The sequence below is a fragment of the Mus pahari genome, chromosome 11 (genome assembly GCF_900095145.1).
Source record: "Mus pahari chromosome 11, PAHARI_EIJ_v1.1, whole genome shotgun sequence".
NCBI classification, from domain to species: Eukaryota; Metazoa; Chordata; class Mammalia; order Rodentia; family Muridae; genus Mus; species Mus pahari.
In genome coordinates, this window is record NC_034600.1 from 71193950 (window position 1) to 71207703 (window position 13754).

A 13754-nucleotide genomic window follows, 5' to 3' on the forward strand; every position below is an offset into this window, starting at 1 on the left:
ACACACACACACACATATGACATATATACCTTATATATCATGCTTCCATGTGAGGAGTTTCCTGCCTTTTAAAAGTATTTTCAGGCATTTTTGCACTAGTAAGCAAACATGGAGAGGAGCCATGCATGGAAACCCATATTTTACAGAGCTTAAAATTTTTATTACAAAACTTCTTAAGACATTTTATCATTGAGATGAAATAAGAACACTCACTTGAGCTAGGAAGACATCCTGTGTGTTTTATGTTGACAGGAAATAAGCCGGTAGGATATCCATCAATTGTTCAGGTCAACTGGAACCTCTGCTTTGTGGAAGAAGGGTATATTTCCTCCAAGGACTTCTGGATTCAACCAGAGAGCTTTTACAGGTGGTAGGAGGGAAGCATAAATGTAAGTTAGTGTGTGTGAACTGTCCACTCTCTACCAGGGTCTCTGACATGGTTTATTTCATTTTAATGTACACCAAAAAAAATAATAAAAAAAACTGGGCTGTAGACATTTGCAACCTCATTTCATAGTCAAGAAAACTGAGGATAAAGAAAGTTTAAACAAACTTGTCTAAGGTAATGTAACTAGTAAGTGATGGAAATGACATTTCAATTGAGCTTGTCTACTTCCAAATTCCATGTTATGTCTAGTAACCACTAATTCTATCTCTGCTGAATAAAACGTTGCCTCTTCTGGTAATATTCCCATCAATAATTGAACAAGGTAGATCCCGTCTTGGCACGAATGTCAGTGTGGGTCGTTCGAGGTAACTGATGCATGGTGGAAGCTCTTTCTCTCTTATCTTTCTTTCTTTGGTTTTCCTGCCTTAAAGACTCCTGGTGGAATTCATAGGCGACATCAAGCTTAGGGCACAGAAAGTTCAAACTCAGAAAAGGCTTAGTGTCCTTCACCAATCTTCCTCGTACCCCTACCCTGTTATTATTTGACATATGGTGTCCTCTGCTGACTGGCTAGACAAATTATATTGTGGCATCCAGTGAGAGCCAAAGAATGACTTTCTACTCTCAGCCTGATCTTATGACTTTCATTTGTCGAGTTTAACAAACTATAATTTAAAAAAAAAAAAAAAAGATGAAGGAGGGGAGGAAGGGATGAAACAAGAGATGATGGAATGAAGAGGAGGAAAGGAGGGAGGGAGGAAGAGGCTGGGGGGGGGGAACAAGGGAGGGAGGGATGGAGGGAGGAATGAAGAACAACACGTACACTCTTTAATGTTTTACCTTTCGCTACTCTTGTGATGTGTGGAAAGGACCAGATCTGCATGCTAGCTTAGCAGATGAGGAAGACAACTCTCCATGATGTCATCAAGACACTAAGGAAGCTGCAGTTCATACCAATTTACCTCTATTTGTCCCTCAGTCTCCTTTCTGCAGGAAGGACCTGCCACAAAAGTATGATAAAACAGGTCTCTGGGAAGCACAAGGTAAGCTAAGCTCAGACCTCAGCACTGTACTGAACAGTAGTACCTCTGTGTCAGAGTTCTAAAACCAGTTGAGATGCTCTGGGAAACCATGCAGAGCATGTGATAGGAGTTGCCTTGCTTTTCCTAAAGGAGCTGAGTTGCCACCCAGTCTCCCTATAAACGTTCACTCAGACAGTAAAGGAAACCTTCATGGCTCCTCAGCTGCCACAAAGCTTCATCTTGAGTTTCCACCCTATTAGGTGCTCCCTAATGAATGCTCCCTATGAGGTGCTCTCTTCTCAGCATCAGGATTCTGGGCTCTGCCTGAACAAAACCAATGCTTTCAATTTTCATTGCATCCTCAGTGAGACATTCTGCCTGCTCACTCCATCACTTGAGGTTGTTTTGTTCCTCTTAAACAAGCCTCAAGCTCGATTACCTGTCTTCCTTTGAGAATAGTTACTCAACGTTTACTGAAACCACTGTACTATTTTTTTTTTCTGTTAAAGAAAAGCAATATAATAATTTACTATTTGCTCAGGGTTAGTTGGCATCATGGCTAAGTGAAGCAACTTGATACATGCTAGAAGATTTAAGCAGGATTTTTGGTGTGTGTGTGTGTGTGTGTGTGTGTGTGCATGTGTGTGTTTACTTTCTCTAAGAACACTTGGTAATTGTCAAAATGCTTTGCAAATAGCTATTGTTATATCTGTGGCTATAACTACGGCTATTCATAACTCCTTCCACACTTGGAGGAAGCTTCAATTAGTGAAATGTAAAGTCAGTGTAACTCAGTTACACTGTAAGTCAGTATCACTTTTAACTAAATAACCTCAAAGGAAAGTAAATACTCTTTCTGCATTCAAAGAGGTGGGAGCTATCCCTTAAAATGAGAGCTATCATGACAGACCTCATGGCTTATAAGAGGTGTTTCAGAATCTAAAGAAGATGATCAAAGGTTAGAATGCCTGGTCTTGTTACGGGGTAGCATCAGTAATAAACCTGTTTATGAAAGGCTTACTTTTTAATATATGGGGAAGAATATATATGCTGTTATAAAATTCTCATTGTCACAACGGTGGCTGCCTCTGTTTCTTTGAATTGCTAGTGAGGAAACAAGCAGAGTTGAGATTAGAGTTTTGGCTTGAAGGGATGCTGGTAATGTTTCTCTTCTTTAGATGGGATTCTTAATTTTCTGGAAAATGTTTTGTAATCATTTGATTACAAAATGATCTCTAAATATCTCAGGAGAAGGTTGTCCCATCAAGAATTAATCTTCCACTTGCAAGTATTGATGCAAACATTGTAAATGGTATTAAACATGACTGCAATAGTTCAAGCTAAACAGGCCTGTCTCCTGGCACTGTGGCATCTGTGCCTAGTGTCTACCTTGGAAGAGACAGCTGTGTTATTGCTAAAGGGGGCCTTGGCTTGAGATTTAGACAGGATGAGCAACTGTGCTGGCTTTTATCATGACCCACTCTCAGAATAACAGATCCATTTCTGAGGGAACCACATTTCTCCCCTGACTCAAGTATCTTTTATTGGGTCTCTTCTCTTGAAAAAGTGGCATTGAAGGTTAAGTTTACCATGCATGCGTTTTGTGTGGACACATTCAAACCACTGAAGTTGACCTCTCCAAATGGCATTCCCATTGTTTGTGCCACTGCTAGGGCTGCTGGAGACCAACAATCAAACCAGTGCTTCCTTAATTAACTCTTTTCTCCTACAGACCCCCAATCAGAGTCTCAAAAAACCTATGATGGTATTTACATTGGAGTGGCACAGAATTTTATCATGGGTTTGTATGTTTCTGAAAATCAAATAGGCTGAATGATAAACATTTGAGACTGTGGGCCACTATCTGCAACATACATACACATACATATACATATACATATACATATACATATACATATACATATACATGTACACGTACACGTACACGTACACGTACACGTACACGCACACGCACACGCACACGCACACCCACACACACACCCACACCCACATACATATACATATATATGAAGGACTTAGAACCATCACAGGACCTAGGGCCTCTCCTCCCATTGATGACTGACTAGGTCATTCTCTGCTACATAGGCAGCTAGAGCCACAAGTCCCAGCATGTGTTTTCTTTGATTGGTGGTTTAGTCCCATGGAGCTCTGGGGATACTGATTAGTTCATATTGTTGTTCCTCCTATGGGGCTGCAAACCCCTTCAGCTTCTTGGGTCCTTTCTCTAGCTCTTTCATCGAGGACCCTGTGCTCTGTCCAATGGATGGCTGTGAGCATCTACTTCTGTATTTGCCTGGCACTGGCAGAGCGTCTGACAGGAGCCTGATGTAGCTGTCTCTTTTTCTTCTTTTTGTTCCACCTGGGGCCACGTCCTGAGATGATTCCCCACACATTTAAGGTGGCTCATCCCAGTCCTGTTCACACAATTTAAAAACTCTCCTACAGACAGTATCAACTCAACAATAAGCACTAGCTCTCACAAATCCACTCATTGTTAATGTTACACCCGGGGGTATGGCATCTAAGACTCAACTTTCCGCTTCTTATCCCCATGGGATAATAGCTATCTCATAATGCAAAATGTACTCCACCTAACTTTTAAAGTCTCCGTAGACTTTAACCATTCCAACAAACTGTTCAAAAGTCTAAGAAAAGAGTTTCTCCTGAGGCTTAGACAATCCCTGAAACTCGAGCTCTTGGATGATGATGATGATGATGATGATGATGATGATGATGATGATGATGATATGATGATGATAAGATGATGATAAATGTTGCATACTCCCAACATATAATGACACTTAGTGAACATCCTCATACTAAAAGGCACGGAGGGAAAGATCACACCAAAGCAAGACCAAAACCCAGCAGAGACGATAGCAAACCTTGAAGCTACCTGATGGAATCATCTGCTCTCCAAAGGGAAGGACCCCATTAGTCTGTCCCTGCTGCTTGGAGCACACGTAGTCTCTCTCTTGAGCCAGCTCTGCTTCATTTCTGCATCTTTCCTCACAGGTATCTCATATCCCTATCATGTCCACCATCCCAGGTCTCTAAGGGGATTTAGGCTTCACTTCCAACACTTCACACATGATCTTTCCAGGCCTCATTGCATGAACTCTGACCCTGCCACATATTGCTTGTCCTCACTGCCTCTCTAGAATGTTGATACAAGATTTCATGACTCCCTTAATCTTGGATTTTTCATGCTTGGAAAACCAGTACTGTAGGCACTATACTATTAAGTTCTGTTGCCAGCTCCAAGTTGAGTTTGGCCTCCTTGGGCCACAGCTGCTTTGCCCAGTGTCTACTGACCTCAAGGAAATGTTTTCCTGGGCAGTTTTCTTTTTAATCAGGAAATGCCTTTAGTACACTTCCTGTTCAGGCTTTTTCCTTTCAAGTGGATGTACAAATTGATAAGCTTTTAACTATGTGGGATAAGCTTTCCCTCAGGGAACCTTTCCTAATGCTTTATCTGTGTTTTCCCTTTCCAGTTGCAAACTTGCTCACATGCCTTTCTCTGCCAAGCTTCAGAGTTTTTCATATCCTTCTCTGTTGCTCATTGTACATCTGAATAAGATAAGAAGAAGTCATACCTCAGCCTGAATGCTAACCTGTCTTGAAATTACTCCATCAAATGAGTTAATCCATCATTTTTATTCAACCTTCTTTAAGTTCCTAGGATCTGAGTAGCACGGAGTCAGATTCTTAATCAGAATATAACACGAATAACCTTTAGCTAAGTTTCTAATGGATTTCTTGTTTTCCTCTAAATCCTCATGGGCTAAACCTCTACTATCTACATTTTCCACTGCATGGTGGTTTTCCAAATGCTCACTTTGGCCCCCTACAATGTGCTTATAGCATAGAATTCTAAGTCTACTTCCCCCTCCCAGCATCGGGACATCATTTTTTTTTTTGATGTTCTGTGCATATTACCACACTTTGTAAGTTCATATGTGTATTAGTCCTATTAGTCCTATCATGTCTGGAAAACACACTATTTCTATGGTGTCATACATTCCCTCTGGCTCTTACAGTAATTTTGCCTCCTCTTCCTCACAGTTCCCTGAGTTCTGAGCAGATGGATTTGATGATAACTTCCTATTTAGAACTGAATGTTGCCAGGTCTCTCACTCTCTGCACATGTTCCAGTTGTAGGTCTTTTTATTAGTTCTTATCCACTGCAGAAGAAAGTGTCTCTTACGATGGCTGGGCAAGACACTGATCTAGGGATACAGAAGAATGTCATGAGAGTGATTCAATCACTTTATTTCTTTAGTAGAACAATAACATTTTGTTTTACCCTAGGCCCATAGCCTATCTAGTCTCAGCTTCCTGATCACCTGAGCAGTGTCAGATGTGGGTTTTCATCTCATGGAATGGTCCATAAACACAATCAGACAGCCCTATTTATGACCACAGTGTTTATGCCTCAATAGCACCTACATCTTGCAAGAGGAGGCAGAAGTACCATCAGATAGATCACCATTATAGATTGAAGGGCTGTAGCTGAGTCAGTGTTACCTTCTCCCTGTGCTGTGTACAGTACCACAAACAGCAGTCAGGAGCAGTGGAGCATCTATTTAGGCACCAGCTCAATTTCTTTGTGTTCAATGAGATATGTAAGTATTGTCTTCAGCGGTAGAGCCTTGCTGTTACTCTGCATCACCTCTTTGGCTATGTTGAGTCATCTGGAGTTTTCACCATGGTTCCTTTGGCCATCAACTGGATTAGATGCAATCTGTTACTAGAACTCATGGTTTCACTTGGTGGTCAAATTTGTGTTGTGTGGCCATGTCTCCTCCATCCTTTGGTGAGTTCCCTCAGATTTCTTTCATAAACAAGAAGGTTCGTGTCTGTAGGTTTCCAGTGACTCCCCAAGGGACCCTTGATGTTACCTGATCCTCCCGTATTTCTCCCTTTACTACTGTCTTCCCTCACTCTCTCCCCTTGGTCCTCCAATCAAATCTCTCTCTACCTCTCCATAATTATATATTCTGTTTCCCCTTCCTTGAGATACCCTCTCCCAGTCCCTTACTCTATACCTAACTTCTGTGGTTACAGGGATTATAGTATTCCCATCAAAGATTTAAAAAGTAACATCCAAACATAAGAGAATGTATACCATATCTGTCTTTTGGGGTCTGGATTACCTCAGTTAGTATGATATTTTCTAGATCCATCTATTCACCTGTTAATTGCATGATTTATGTTTTTAATACCTAGATAATATTGCATTGTAGAAATGTACCACATTTTCATTACCTATCCACCTGTTGATGGACATCTTGGGCAGTTTTCAACTTCTGGCTATTATGAATCGAGCGGCAGTGGGTGAACACGGAGGAGCAAGTGTCTCTGTAGCATCCTTTGGGTGTGTCCAAGATGGGCAGATCTGGATCTTGAGATTCCCAGCTTCCTGAGCATTTTAGTTTGGGTTTCTATTATAGTGAAGAGAAATCATGACCATGTCAACTCTTATCATTGGGGCTGGCTGACAGTTTCAGAGGTTTAGTCCATGATCATCATGGTAGTGAACATGATGGCATGTAAGCAGACGTGGTACTGGAGAAGGAGCTGAGAATTCTACATCTTGATCTTCAGGCAAAGGCAATCCAAGGAAGAAAGAGTTTATTTTGGTTCTCAGGGTCATAAAAGCAAGGGAACCATGGAAAAAGAACTGTTCAGATTTCTTCAGTAGTTAGAAGCAGAAAGCAATGAATTCTTGTGATCAGCTAGATTTCTGGGCATTTTTGTTTGTTTGTTTGTTTTGTTTTGTTTGTTTGCTTTTCCAGTTTAGGACCCCATCCCTTAAAATGGTGCCATCCACATTTAAGGTGGATCATCCTACCTCAACATAACTTCCCTAGAAATTTCCTCTAGATATGCCCAAAGACCTGTCTCTTACATAGTTCTAGAATCTTGCAATCTGACAATTAGTGTTAACCACTTCAAACCCCTGTTTCTTTACATCACCAATTCAAAAGTTGGACAAGCACATTGTATTGATCTGCGTTTGGCTACATTCCTACAAATATTCTTTAAAAGAGGGTAAGATGCACAGTGGAGTTTGGGTATATGTGAGGGTTAGGTAAGAGAGAGAAATAAAGAAACAGAAATAGGTAGAGGAAGAAAGACACAAAGAATATGAAAAACAGACAGACAGACAGACAGACAGACAGACAGACAGACAGACAGACAGACAGACAGGCAGGCAGGCAGACAGACAGATACAGAGAGAAAGAGCAGCACAGAGAGACAGGCACATTGCAAAAGAAGAAAAATCTACAACAATTTCTTACCTGCAAAGCAAACAGGTTGTGTTAAATGATCAAGGAATTGCTTTGACTTTTTAAAATGTTATTTTCAAGCAGCAATACCTAGCTTCCTATGAATAATTGTAAGTCTTTTATTGTCATTTGAAAAAGATGGGAGGAATCAACACAGATACCATCTGCCCTCTGAGCTCCTAGGCCCGGCAAGCTGTTTTATGCTGCCTGTTTTGATGGCAGATAGATTTCATCGTGCATCCTCACTCCTATTGTTTGGTCTCACACAAAATGCTTATGCAAAAATGTAACTCAAACAACAGCCCTTGCTTATTGGGAAACAGATTTGGGAACTCTTTTTGAAAGCTGGATAAAAATGAGGGGCCGGTTCGTAGATTATGTGTCATATGGCCATAACGACACATATTAGACAGAACTTAGTGACCCAATTAGAACACACGTCCACACAGGTACAGGAGAGGGGTAACCTGTACTGTGTGACCGATTGCCATGCTTTGAGAAAATGTCTACCTGTAATTGAAGACTTGCTCCTTGGCTTGTGACACTTGTTGGGATATAGTAGAATCTTTAAAAGATCGGGTCCATAGGATGTTTTCCTTTAGTGAGACTCTGAAGAAGAGATTCAACTGACCATAACTTAGACTTTTAAAATTGTGAGTCCAAGTAAACCTTTCCTCTTTTTAAATTCATTATCCTATGTTTTGCTACAGTAATGTAAACATGACTGATAATATCTGACTACAAATTCTAGCCTAAATTCAGAAGTACTCATGGCCAACACCTCTTGTGAGGACCCTCTTCCTCAAAGAGCCACAAGAGTGTGACCTTTATATTAAAAGTAGGTGGGAAAATCCCAGCTGAGATCCTGGGCCAAGCGCTGAGCAGCATTGGTTGTTCTGCAGTAATTCAGTCAGGACTTTTATGATTATCAGTCACCAGTGTAGAGCCTTATTGCATACCCCAATCCTATGGCCACAAGAGACTTTGCAATACATTCTAGGGGACTGTGGTGTAGCATTATTTTTATTAGTTATTTTTTTTATTTACATTTCAAATGTTATCCCTTTTCCTAGCTTCCTCTCCAAAAATCCCCTATCTCCTCCCTCTCCCCCCTGCTCACAAACCCACCCACTCCTGCTCCCTGGCCCTGGCATTCCCTTATACTGGGGCATAGACCTTCACAGGACCGAGGGCCTCTCCTCCCATTGATGACTGACTAGGCCATCCTCTGCTGCATATGCAGCTAGAGCCATGAGTTGCACCATGTGTTTTCTTTGATTGGTGATTTAGTCCCTGGGAGCTCTGGGGGTACTGGTTAGTTCATATTGTTGTTCCTCCTATAGGGCTGCAACTCCTTCAGCTCCTTGGGTACTTTCTCTAGCTCCTTCATTGGAGACCCTGTGCTCTGTCCAATGGATGACTGTGAGCATCCACTTCTGAATTTGCCAGACACTGGCAGAGCCTCACAAGAGACAGCTATATCAGGCTCCTGTCAGCAAAATCTAGTCTAGAAGGCTCTTTCCATATTTCTTAGGACCCGAGTCCATGCCTCCTCCAGATTCATATAATAATCTGGAGGGATAATAGAAGATGATAATAATCAGATCCAAGGAAATGATGGAATTTTTGGTCCATAAAAATCTGAATGCTATCTATTACAACAACAATAACATCAACGATAACAACTTTGACTACTACTACTACTACTACTACTACTACTACTACTATAACTACAACAAAAATCCTTTCCTATTGGTAAATTCTGTGTTCCCTTCCAATCCACAAGCCTAATGCATGCATGTCTGTCTAGAGTAGCCAAATTCGATTCACTGGAATTGTAGGCACACAGAATTTTAGTCATGCATGTGCGTGCGTGCACACACACACACACACACACACACACACACATACACTCACATACACGCACACACTCCTTATTTGGACTTACCTAAATACTCACTAGATATGTGAACTTTGTCTGTGGCATTTGCTTGAAAATGTGAAGCATCCTGCAAAGAAAGCAGAGATTTTAATCACTTGCCCTTGTTATTTGACAAGCCATAAGATAATAATTTTAAAACTATTAAGATAGTTTTTAAAATTAATATTAAGTAGACTCGCTGTGACCAAATCACAAGGATAGGGAAATGAAACTGTGAAGGTCTAAAAGAAATTGAAAAGAGGTAATTCTCTGGGAAGTTAGATTCCTGATACTGTTTTAAAATAAAAGATATACTTTAAAGATACTTTTTTTTTTTACTATTAATTGTTTCAGATTCATACAAAGGACTGAGACCAAGATAATGCTAGGCCAGAAATAAAAGACTGGTTATAATGCAGTCACAGCACAGATATCATCTGGAAGACTTGAAGAAAATTTAACTTTATTATTATGTAACTTTAATTTTAAAAATTCTTATTATCTAGAACTCATAAATTCAGATGCCAATGCAAGTGTATGAGGCACATTAAATACTCTATTTTTTCTGTTTAGTTTACTTTTGCTCTCTGGGACTAAACAATTTAGTTATTTATGAAAATCATATTGGCCCTGCAAAGATGCTAGCTAATTTCCATATAGAGATGCTGTGCATATACTACCTTCTGTGGAAGACATCTAAGTGATACAGTACTAAAGAGAATTTTCCAATAACAGTATCATTTGAAGGGGTGGGGAGTATGCAAGTTTTTAAGATGGTAACTTTGAGGACAAAATAGTGACTTTATTCAAATTTTGAATTGGAAGAATCATTAATTACATAATTTTATCATCAGAATTTTTTTGCAGAAGGATTTTTCGGCAGATTCTCTGTAAGATTTAGAACTCTTGTTGGATGAACACCAATTTTTCTGTCATCCTTTTATCTCTATGCTTGTTACTCTGCTTGTCATAGTTTGTTTCCTAGTTAGGACAATAGCTACTTCATGAACTCCAACTATGAGAAGCTCATGAGGCAGACAGGATGTCTTATAAGGTAGGTACTAACGTTTCTGCTTCTTTCAAGTTGCATGTAGTTAGAGTAAGCCTATAAGCACCAGTGATTGCTGCAAATTGATACCAAGTGGTTGAGTGCCGTTAGATACTTCTTGCAAAGTCATTGATTTGGGAGTGAGAAGAGCTGATATTCCTACCCACTAAGATTCTGAGACCCTTAATTACTGCCGTCAGGTCCTCACAAGGTATACTGGCTTCTCAGAAACAAGAGCTTATTTCCTTGAACAAGAAATTAGCAGATTTATCTGAAATACCGAGAAAGCACCTAGAATAGGTTCCTCTGTCCTGAACTCCCCCAGGTCTCTGAAACCCCATAAATATGAGGTTCTCAGCACAGCGCTGCTCATAGGAGATATATCACATGTCCACAGGGAGTTGTCATTTTTACAAAGTTTTCCTAGCTTCATTTCCTTGGAAGTAGGCAGTTTGGGCTCCTATGTATTGGTTGCTAGGTGACTTGCTGTATCCATCAGCTAGAATTACAGATGCGCAGCAGAATATAAGATGAATGTTTCAAAAATAGTTCTCAATTGAAAGTCATACAGGACCCATCTTCTCCACATCTTTGGGCCCCTGAGACACACTACCATAAGAGATTATGGCACCATCAACCAAGCGAACAGAAAAAGTCGTCATCTTTAAATTATGAAACCAGTCACGTTGCTCTGTATAAGCCCTACTTTTCTTCTTCCCTGCAAATGTAGAGTCCCTTCCACTAAATGCAAATATAACATGCACTCCCAAATTGTTATAAGAAATTGAGAGAAAAAAAAAAAAAAACAACCTCAAACTGCAATCTGTAGCCTACAGCTGAGTGCACCTTAATCGATTTTGAATTCTGATTAACAGAAATTTTATGAGGCTAACAGTAACCCCTTCCACTACCTTATAATTCCTTGTTTTTCTGGTAGAAACTTGAAAAAGTTTACAGTCTTAATCTCATAAACACATCCTAAACCTTAGTGTCAGATTTACACCACGTTTTTCCAGGAATCTCTTGGAGATCATGTAGATTTGAATACTCAGTTAAGCCTTGCCTGTGGCTCTTTTATCTCAGAATAAGTTTTCTGTTAATCTTCCCAACTCCAATCATTCTAATTACATTTCTGCTATAGCAGAAAGCGGTGTTCTTCCACCTTGCTCCAGTGGAAAAGTTTGGAATACTGGAACATTTTTTTCACTGCTCTGTAGTGAAGAGATTGACCATGGCCAGCAATAGGCAGAAGGACCCCCCCCCCAACACACACACACACACACACACACACACACACACACACACACACACCCTGTGTGAGGCTGTGCTTTGACTGTAATAACATATAGCAAATTACCACAAAGCTATAGGTTTGAAACAATTTTAGCTAGTATCTCACAATTTCATAGGACCTACACTGCATCTTCTTCTTTGAGATCTAAAATGCCTAAACTTGTGCAACTTAACTTACATTTGAATTCTAAGACTAAATCCGTTTTTTACCTCACTCAAAATGTTGGCTGAATTCAGTTCATTTTAATTTTAAGATGGAGACCTCTATCCCTGAAGCTTTTCACCTTTGGGCAAGCTTTGCTTAAAGCTACATTTCATCTCGGCTTTTCATTGAGTACCTTACCAAAATGGGACGTGTGTGTGTGTGTGTGTGTGTGTGTGTGTGTGTGTGTGTGTGTATTCCATTAATGTTTTACATGGGTATTTTCTGGCATTTTCTCTCTATACAAAATTGGAGTAAGCGTCCTGTGTCTATCATGCACGAGATTGGATAATGCCACTTAGAAATCACTGTATAATCCACTTACTGTGAGTTTCATGATACTCATTATATTACTAATAAGTCCAAATTCAGAGGACTAGAATTAAGAGATAAGCAAAAGAATGGATTAACTCATGAGGTAAGTACCAAGCTACACAGATTAAACACTGTGCTAAAATGAAGCCATCAAGGATAAGTAAGACACAGTATGGTGAGAAAAACCCTTTATAAATGTTTAAAGTAATCTATAAACTAAGATAACCTCTCTTCCTCTCCTTCCTCCTCCTCCTCTTGTTCCCAGTTGGTATGAGCTGCTTTTACATAGCTCCTGTCTTATTTTCTTCTAGCCTGTCAATCAACCATTGGATTATCATAAAAATTAACTTCTTTTGCATCCTACTTTCTCATTAGTTTTAATGTTTTTTTCCAAATCCTTTTGTATGTCTGACTTGAAGATTGACAGCCAGCTGAGTCTGTTTCCAGCAACGTGTATGAGGAATATCTTCTCTCACAGTGTTCACCTGCATGGAGGAAGTATTTGACTTCAGGAAGACTGACATTCACGAAGCACTTCAGGCAAGTTGAGGGACTGCTCAGTTGAGAGGGAATATCTATTTTTAGATCCATTCAAAATTATATTATTTATTTTCCTCAACAGTAAAAATACACATTGATTTTCTATGTCAAAGTACCAAGTGTCACCAACATAAATGTGTTACATGTGATTCCAAATAAAACATTATAATAGAAGGGATCTGATGACCTTTGTTGCTATACTCATAAATTCCATCTAACTATGCCTTTTGCCATCAGGATAGCGACATTCCCATAAATGCTGTGGTCCTCAGTAGCAGCTGTCTTTTCTAGACATGGTCGTTATTGACAGAAGAGCCCTCTGTACAGCCTTTCCTGTTCATTGAGGCCACTGGTCTGCTCTCCCGAACGCTTTTCGTTTGCTTCCAATTATTCTCCTGGACCAAGACACATTTTATTTTTGTTATGTTGTCCAATAAAGTAAAAAACCAAATGCTAGGTGTGCTGAATTTGAATTCTTTGGAAACAACTCACTGGGCTGCCCAAATGGACAGACTAAGGACATTAAAACCTGCCTCAAGGATACAGCAAACCTGCCTAAGACCTATCATTAGGGCTTCTGAGGTGTGTTTGAGTTCTTCCTATTAAATTCTAAAACCAACACAGACAGTGCACACAGAGCCCTGTTTATGCTGTCTGGGAAAAGGGTTACTGATCTAGAGATGGAAGTCACTCAGGAGCCACATGGACTCA